The sequence below is a fragment of the Saccopteryx leptura genome, chromosome 11 (assembly GCF_036850995.1).
Source record: "Saccopteryx leptura isolate mSacLep1 chromosome 11, mSacLep1_pri_phased_curated, whole genome shotgun sequence".
In the NCBI taxonomy this organism is placed as follows: Eukaryota; Metazoa; Chordata; class Mammalia; order Chiroptera; family Emballonuridae; genus Saccopteryx; species Saccopteryx leptura.
In genome coordinates, this window is record NC_089513.1 from 5755438 (window position 1) to 5765586 (window position 10149).

Here is a 10149-nt window from a genome sequence, read left to right on the forward strand (position 1 = left end):
GGTTTTGATTTCTTCACTATAAAATGGGGGGCAGAACGAGAGCTTGCTCTCTCAGTTCCTGAGATTAGCATTAGAGTACAGAGCAGAGAAATGCCACGTGGAGGAGGCCAGGAGAAGCACCCAAGATGGTGGAGTGCTGAGTGAGAAGCCAGTTTGTGCAGAGATTGTGCAGGGAGAAGGAGATGGGGAACAGAGGTGAATAAGTCTGGTGAACTAAAAACCTTTGATTCTAGGAAACTCGGATAAGTCAGTAGCTTTGTGAGTGCTGAAAGAGTGGGTTTTGGAGCCCAGTGTGTGTTTTCACTTGCCGGCCGGGTGCAAGCTAGGATTAAAGTTAATGGCCCACCAGTTTCTGGCTCTGTTGTTTCATTACCGTCTGTCTGAATCCAATGCAAACCTGCATGGGCCAGGCGGCTGTGATGGTGGCCTTGGCTACTGGCCATACATTTGGCGTAGTCTGTGGCAGGATTCGATACAGATGAGTATGGAGCCGCCACCACCTTTGAGTGGCGGAGTAGAGGACTGGCTGCTTTTATGGTTCCCCATGGCTGTTCTTGTGGGGAACCGCAGGCTGGCTGACTTTTACAGCCATGCGAGAGGAAACCGAGAGCTCTGTGGAAGAGATTGCCCGGGACCTGCAAACCGAGCAGTGGAAGGAGCTGGAGCAAACGTGGGATAAAGAGATGCCGACCCTGGAGCTGGAGGAAGTGCTGGAGGAGGAGGCCGACCAGGTTTGCGAGATTCGCCTGGAAATGAAGCAGCCACTGGAGGAGGATTCACAGGTTCGTGAGTTGCAGATTGCCCTGGACATTGAGGAGAGCCAGCAGCGGCAGGAGGCCGGGGCCGGAGCTGCAAGGTCTGCGGAGCAGAAGGCGGCGGCAGCCCGGGGCTCGAGCCCGGTGGTGGGAGCTGATGTTTCCAGTTCTTCTTTGGAGGATGAGGAAAATTGGGCTCGAGTTGCAATCCGCAGTCTCCAGATGGTGAAAGTCCAGCTGGAAGAAATACCTGCTACATTCCTGGTAGGTCTACGATTTTGGGACATAGGGGTGAATGCCATCATGCTTTCCGGAGCAGAGATGGAAATGCTGACTGCCATTGCCACGTGCTCCTCTTTGGGACAGTGTAAGATCTGCCAGGACGGCAGGGATGAGGAGGGTGGCTGAGGTCTCATGTGCATGGACTGATTCCTGGACTAAGACCGGAGTGGGCACTGGCTCCTTTGTTGGATGGACTTACGGATTTTGGACAATGTGAAATACCCTAATGGGGGTGGGGGTGGCTTTGCTGGAAGCACTCCCCTGCCCCAGGAAGCTTTTCCCATGGCTAGAAAGAAGGCCGAGGACATTTTGCACTTTTGGCAAAGTGCTCAGAGACTGGTGAAATGTACCTTTGTAATTGTTGAAATTGTATTTGTAATTTGTGTAATGTGCCTAATTACCTTGCACAGGGATGCCGGTGGTATAGATTGTGGGTAGTAAAGTGAGCATAGGGGTGGATTGTTGGGCAGATAAAATATATTATGCTCACTTTATTAAAGATGGCACTGCCCACATGAAAGCCTGTCGCCCAGGTGATATTAATGTGTGTTGGGGGCGGGCTTTGGGCAGGCAGGATCCTTGTAGCCTAGGGCTTGGTTTTAGAACTAAGCCTTTCCCACCCTTTTTGATGTGGGGTGGTGCAATCCCATCATGCCTCAGATAAATGACTTATATATATATTAGAGACTTCCCTATTTTGTATATTGGATTAAAGGTTTTGATTTCTGCACTATAAAGTGGGGCAGACCGGGAGCTTGCTCTCTCGGTTCCTGAGATTAGCATTAGAGAGGAGAGCAGAGAAGGGCCACGTGGAGGAGGCCAGGAGAAGCAGCCAAGATGGTGGAGTGCTGAGTGAGAAGCCAGTTAGTGCAGAGAGAAGGAGATGGGGAACAAAGGAGAATGAGGCTGGTGAGGTAGACACCTTTGATTCTAGGAAACTCAGATAAGTCAGTAGCTTTGTGAGTGCTGAATAAGTGGATTTTGGAGCCCAGTGTGTGTTTTTACTTGCCAGCTGGGTGCAAGCTAGGATTAAAGATAATGGCCCACCAGTTTCTGGCTCTGTTGTTTCATTACCGACTGTCTGAATCCAATGCGAACCTGCATGGGCCAGGCTGCTGTGATGTTGGCAGTGGCCACTGGCTTTACACTTGTGTTTATCAGAAACATGAGCCTGATGTGTCCTAGTGATTTCTTCCATGTTTGGGCATATATTTGAAAGGCAAACTCTCATTTCCTCATCAATACATTGAGGTATTCCTTTTTTTACTCTTAATTGTGTTGAGGGTAGAATATCGTAATTCACATAAATAGGATGTTGAAAATTGTAGTAAAATGTTCAAAGCTTTTTTTAGATATTGCCACATATTCTTCTCTTATAGAAATTCAAAAGGCTGCAAGAGACAATTCCTTATGTTTAATCATCAATCCACGATCAGTGGATATAGCTGCTAGGTCTTCTTCTGTTAATGTTAAACTAAAATCACTTGAAGCTTCTATAAATGGTTTTCTAATCCAATCATATTGTTCAGTGTTAAGTGATGGAAAATGCTATAAATTAAATTCTGCTCATCAGCCTTCAAGTCCTATTTTATTTACACTTAACTTATGCTCACTTCCAGAATCAGATTCTTCAATATCATGCTTCTTTTTGAGAAATCTATCCATTTTATTTGGGTGTATTTATCTAAAAATAATATAATGATGTGTTAATAATAAATATAATAATGATGTGTTAACAAAAAGAGTGGTATTTCCATAATGAAATGGTATAATAGAGTAACTATATTTATTATTATATCTGGGCACATGCCACAAACCAGCGCAGCTAGTAATTCCAGGTCCCGAGTGGGAACAGTGCAGAATTAAAAAAATACAGGGTCCAGAGGGCCCTGTAATTGCTGCTGGCAAGAACAAAGCATGCCCAAAAACCGCATCTTGCTTTATTTATAGGGCAAAGTGGGCCATTAGCAAATCAGTGAGATCTTTGATCATATTTCCAAGGCAACCCAAGAATTTTACCAAGTGCAGAAAACCCCCACCATACATATCATCTTAACTTTACACCAAACAAAGGATAGAGGAAACTTGCCTCCAGTATTTCCAGGGAACATGGGGGTAGTGTAACAATCCAGCACCACAGCTTAACAGCCTTTTGCAACCTAATCAGGCAAGTGAGGTGGGGGGTTGGGCAGACTGTCAGCTTATAGCTGATCCCCCACACCTCTGTCCCCCCAAAATTTAAACTCCAAAAACCCTGTTGGTGTTTTGGTCCCCAACAGGCACATATTTCTCTGGAATACCATAGGGCACACCTGGAAATCTTCTAGGGTACACCAGTGCACCCTGGTGCACACTTTGAGAACCACTGCCTTAGTGTATAAAACACAATAACACTGCTGTTCATATTACCTGTTCAGTCCCCACAACATCACCTGGTGGACTGAATAAAATGTTGAGAGGATTAATTCCCTGGAAGAGGAAATTGTTAGTAAAGGACACTAGAAATAGATGAGACCTTCTACTGTTTACGCATTCCCTAATGGAGAGAGAACTATAGCCAATGACGTCTTCTATTTGATTCATTGCATTCATCCATTCTAGAATATCCATTGATGGCTAGTGCCTGATGAAGTACACAAAGGAAAGCAGGGTGACATTTAGGAAGGTGACTGGTTGCCCCCTGGGAGCGGGGTGGGAATGGGGAAGGACTGGGGGCAGGAAGGAGAGGCAGAGGCTATTGCAGTATCCTGGCCAGAAATAATGACCGTTGGGGCAACCTGCTGCCTTAGAAAAAGGCCAGCACCAAGATGCAGTGTCTGCGAGGCAGAATCGGTCCCTTTGTACAGCTGATCCTCATCGCCAAGAGGAGAAGCTCAAGCTGTTTCTACTTCAAGGAGCTACTTCTTAAGATCAAGACTATAAAAATGGCAGTCAAAATGAATGAGTACTAGCTCTGGCCAGTTGGCTCAGCAGTAGAGCATCGGCCCAGCGTGTGGAAGTCCCGGGTTTGATTCCCAGTCAGGGCACACAGGAGAAGCACCCATCTGCTTCTCCACCCTTCCCCATCTCCTTTCTCTCTAGCCCTCTTTTCTCCTCCCACAGCCAAGGCTCCACTAGAGCAAAGTTGGCCCAGGCGCTGAGGCCGGCACTATGGCTTCCGTCTCAGGCACCAGAATGGCTCCAGCCACAATGGGGCAACAGCCCAGATGGGCAGAGCATCGCCCCCTGGTGGGCATGGCGGGTGGATCCCAGTCGGGCGCATGCGGGAGTCTGTCTTTCTGCCTCCCCGCTTCTCACTTCAGAAACATACAAAAAAAAAAAAGAAAAAGAATGAGTACTTAGCATATGCCTTTACGCTCCAGGTCTTTGTAGCGAGGCAAGGGGAGTCAGCAATAAAGCTGTGAAGGAGTGTGCATTCACATCGAGCGCTCCTCCACTAGCTATGTGACCTTGGCCTCAGTTTCCCCAAAAGTTTCATAAGTGTTAAATGAGTTCATCCAGTTCCCTGACTTCACCACCGCTTTTGTGTCTAGTCATCGAGGACATTCTTTCTTTGACCTTAGGACCAGCTAACTCCCCATCTCAGAAAGCAGGTACGCCCAGCCATTGAGACTAACTTACGCTGTAACTGTTTGTAGTTCATCCGTGTGATCACTAGGGCAACGGTCGTATCCCAGCAGTCTAAGACACGAAATGTGAAGCATTGGGTCAGCTGGGGGCTTCTCCCAGCCACACCCCAGTGTGGCATGCACCTGTCCTTCAAACACTGGCCGTCACTTCTGTGAGGAGCACCTCACATGTTCCTAATGACCCCTCCTGATGGAGTAATTAAGATGTTACTACAGAAACAGCAGTTGAAGTTCTTTAAAGTTATTTAATCACATGGTATTAATAGCTTAGTATTTATAATCTTATGTTGAGTTAGCAGTAGGGTCCTTTCTTCATAACTTTCAAACATTAGCCAGAATGTTGTTCCCAGACCCAGCCTTTGTGTTGGTTTTCTGGTTGTGAACAGTCCGGGATGCCCCTTGCCCTCCACGGGTCCCTGCCTGTCCTACAGGAGTCTTCTTACTCCAGGGATATTCAGAAGCATCCCCTTCAGTGGCTAATAAGTGGGGGTGCTTCAGGATTTTCTCCATAGATTAATCATTTAAAGCATAAGTAATGACACATAATTAGATTTTTAATATATTTGAAGTGATCAGGAAACTGAATCTGTCCCATTGATTTTTATTGAATTCAATGACTCAGAGAAGGAGCTCTGGGTTTCTATCTCACCCAGACTTTCAACTTTTTCCTTGTAAATTGGGGTGGGGGCTTTCTGAGCCTAGGCTGGGATCTCCCTCCCAGTGCCTGAAGCTGTTTTGTTCTTCTCTGTCGTCTTGCTCAGAGGGACTTGGTAACTAAATTTTTACTGTCGATTTTTACTAACAGCTTTTGTTACTTTACAGATCGCTGGTTTTCATCATAGTTTTTTTTCCAGTGGAAATCTACATTTTCCTTCTGCATTGGTTTCAGCGTGCAGCCTAGTGGTTAGACAAGCACATACTTTACAAAGTGGTCCCCCCTGTATTTCTTCATGATTTTTTGATTGTGATGTTCTCCAATGACCAGAAGTCCAGGAGGACATGAAGAGGAATGGCAAAAGTGTTACACAACTAGGACCAAAGTCTAACGAAATGGTCTTAACTTAGGCAAACATTAACTAAGTAGGCATCTGCAGCAGGTAGTACAAATATTTAAAGGCTGAAGTCATCAAGGAGAGAGGAATAGTAAATGTAGATCACAGGAATCAAAGTGAAATTGAGATTCAAATACAAATCAATAGTAAATAATAAAGCTGACAGAATTATCAAACTAGCTGAAGATGTGGAGGAAAGTTAGTTTTTGAAAAAATAGGAAGGATAGGATTCAGGAGGTGGGGGAGCCTTTCATGGTACAGATCCGTTAGTGTTTCCTGAATACTATTTTATATCTTTTTCAATAAAAGGCATCATCAGAAGGAATTCCCTGCTCAACTCTAGCCAAATAATTTGGAATATCTAGGTATAAAAATTGACTTTCCCAAAAGAATAAATATAAATTATCAAAATATAAGTACAAATTACCAAACTGGATCTCAAAGGAAACACAAGATTGAAATAGAATAGTTATTATAATTGTCAATATATTATCTCCCCCAAAAAAACTACCAAATCTGGGCATTTTCAAAAGAAAAGTTTACCAAACTGGTAAGGAAAAATATAATTCCAATGTTATTTAGGCTGAAACAATCAAAAAGTCAAAAATTCTTTTCAGGAAGACTCAATTCTTGATTCCAAGGATCTGACACAGATAAAACCCATGTGTACACATTACAGACACACTTCAATCCTGAACATGTGTGCAAAAGCCTAAAATATAGTGAACAGAATCCAGCAGCACATTAAAAAAAATAATCTATTTCTTCATTGCTAAATGAAGAAATGATTTACTATTAGGATATTAATACATTTTGCCATATTAAGAGAAAATTAAATAATGATCTTTATAGATGCTATCAGGCATTGTTAAAACTGGACATTCTTACATTTCAAAAAACCTCAATACCTAAGCCTAGCACATAGAAAACTAAAGCTCTGTAAGTATACACACATTATTAGTGAAAAAGTACTAGATGCAGTCCCTTTAAAATGAAAAACAAAGATACCAGCATCATGATTATTATTAAAATTGTCCTGGAGGTATTAGCCAATGAAATTAAATTAAAGGAAAAAATATACAAAACTATAAAATAATGGTATTTGGAATTCATTTCTGATGATGGACTTGAATACAGAGAAAAAAGAAGTGACTTAAAATTATTAGAAGCAATAAAAAAAACCACATGGAACTAATAAACAAAAACCAATCCCAAATTAGAAAATGTGTTGGAAAGGAAACCCACTTCTGCAATACCAACCCGAAGAAGGAAATAGCTGATGAGAAACAGAGTAAGGTACACACGAGGCCAGTTCTTTTTTTAACTTGAGTGCTATCATTACGAAGACTGCGACCTGTTCATTTCCCACTTCCTCCTCAGAAATGCAGACCCTCGGTCTCAACTGGGGACACAGCCATTCAGAATAAAAACTCTGTCTTACAACCTTGCCTGTAGTAAGTATGACCATTTGGCTAAATGCCCAGCCCATCCACGGGGATGCGTATAAGTGGACTGTCTAATCCTGGGAGAGGTCCTTAAAGAGAAAAGATGGTCCTTCCTACTCTGTCCTCCTTCCCGAGGACACGCAGGTGGGGCTGGTACTTCCTACAGGTATGCAGTGCCTAATGGCCTCTTCAGTTTTACTAACTCTATTTTACAAGCCATCAAAATAGGTGAACTGACAGTCCACCAAAGAGGTTACACGGATGGTGATAAGTACACTAAAAAATTCTCACATCATTAGCTACTAGAGATATGCCAATTAAATGACAAGGAGACACCAGCACACATCTATTAGAAGGTGAAGAAAGAACCCCGACAATTCCAAGTGCCGTGGGGGACACAGAGCAACGGGATCTCTCCCCTGCTGCTAGTGAGAAGGGGAAATGGCCCTGCGACTCCGGAAAACTGTTTGCTGTTTCTTGTAAAGTGAACCACGCACTTCGCACCTCCTCTTCGAAGCATCTGCCCAAGAGGAAGGAAGGCACATACCTGGACAACGATGTGTACACAAATGTCCACAACAGCTTTATTCATGGTAGCCAAACCCTAGAAATTACTTACATGTCAGGATCTATTTTTAAGGTTCCTGATTTTCCAGGGAAACCAGGGAGGGGGGGGGGGGGTCCTGATTAAAGCAGGAACAGATAAACACCTGAGAAAATAAATGCTAAAACCTATCAACAGAGCAATAAAAAAAAGAAGATAAAATTGCAAAGAAGTTACAAAATAGAAAAGGAATATTATCAAATTTGTTATGTGTGTCACATCTTAGACACAGGTGATTTTTTAAGCAGGGAACAAATAAAGATGCTCTACGGGAATGAAAATGTCAGACTATGATTATTTTAAATAAATGGCTTTCTGCAAGCCACTCTGGAGAATGAGTTGGCAGTCCCTCTCAAAACCAAAAAGTGGTCTTAAACACATAACCCAACAATTGCAATCTGGACACTTATCCCAGAAAAATCAAGACTTGTTTTCACACAGAAACTTGTCTATAAATGCCCATAGCTGCTTCCATCATAAGAGACCCAAACTGGAAACTACTCACATGTCCTTTGATGGGTGAATGGTTTATCAAACTGGTACATTCCTACCCTGGAAAACAACTCAGCAATAGAAAGGAACAAACGTTTTCTGGATGAATAGCCAGGGAATCGTGCTGGGTGGAAATGGCCCATCGGGAAAGGCTGTTTCCCATATGATTCCATTTATACATCATGTTTGAAATGACAAAAATCACAGAAATGAGAAGAGATTAGTAGTTGACGAGGGTTAGGGATGGGGAAGAGGACAAGGATGGCCATGAAGAAGTAACATGAGGCCCTGGCTGGTTGGCTCTATAGTAGAGCATCGGCCTGGTATGTGGATGTTCTGGGTTCGATTCCTGGTCAGGGCACACAGGAGAAGTGCCCATCTGCTTCTCCATCTTTCCTCCTCTCCTTCCTCTCTATCTCTCTCTTCCCCTCCCGCAGCCAAGGCTCCATTGGAGCAAAGTTGGCCCGGGCGCTGAGGACAGCTCCATGGCCTCCTCCTCAGATGCTAGAATAGCCCGGTTGCAATGGAGCAACACCCCAGATGGACAGAGCATTGCCCCCTGGTGGGCATATCGGGTGGATCCTGGTTGGACGCATGCGGGAGTCTGTCTGACTGCCTCCCCACTTCTAACTTCAGAAAAATACAAAAAAAAAAATTTTTTTAAAGAAGTAACATGAGGGAATCCATAGGGACCATACCAAGGACCTTAACTGTAGTGATGATTATGCAGAGCCACACACGTGTTAAAAATTGCACAGAGATGCACACACAAATGAGTTGTATATCATGGTGAACTCAGGGCCGGGCCATGGGCTGTACCAGTGGTGTAGACACTGTGCTCTCTGGTCCTATGAAATGTTAATAGGGGAGAATGTACACAGGACCCCATTTCTTTGCAACTTCCTGTGAAACTATGATTATTTCAAATTTTAATAGTGACAAAAATAAAAAAAAATTTAAATAAAAGGCTTTTCCACCTGACCAGGCGGTGGCACAGTGGATAGAGCGTCGAACTGGGATGCGGAGGACCCAGGTTCGAGACCCCGAGGTCGCCAGTTTGAGCACAGGCTCATCTGGCTTGAGCAAAAGCTCACTGGCTTGGACCCAAGGTCGCTGGCTTGAGCAAGGGGTCACTCGGTCTGCTGTAGCCCCACGGTCAAGGCACATATGAGAAAGCAATCAATGAACAACTAAGATGTCGCAACGAAAAACTGATGATTGATGCTTTTCATCTCTCTCCGTTCCTGTCTGTCTGTCCCTATCTATCCCTGTCTCTGTAAAGAAAAAAGAAAGAAAGAAAGAAAAAGGCTTTTCTGAACATGGTGATAAACTGAACTGATCCTGGCAAGCACACCTTTGAGTAACCCACAGACACGATTCCCATAGGTATTCCTTTTTCTGTTCAAATTTGTGTGCACACAAGTTCAAAAGGTGACACTTTGCCCTGGCCGGTTGGCTCAGCGGTAGAGCGTTGGCCTAGCGTGCGGAGGACCCGGGTTCGATTCCCGGCCAGGGCACACAGGAGAAGCGCTCATTTGCTTCTCCACCCCTCCGCCGCGCTTTCCTCTCTGTCTCTCTCTTCCCCTCCCGCAGCCAAGGCTCCATTGGAGCAAAGATGGCCCGGGCACTGGGGATGGCTCTGTGGCCTCTGCCTCAGGCGCTAGAGTGGCTCTGGTCGCAACATGGCGACGCCCAGGATGGGCAGAGCATCGCCCCCTGGTGGGCAGAGCATCGCCCGTGGTGGGCGTGCCGGGTGGATCCCGGTCGGGCGCATGCGGGAGTCTGTCTGACTGTCTCTCCATGTTTCCAGCTTCAGAAAAATGAAAAAAAAAAAAAAAAGTGACACTTTTCCACAGGAAAAGGGACATTCACATATATGTGAATGAAGTT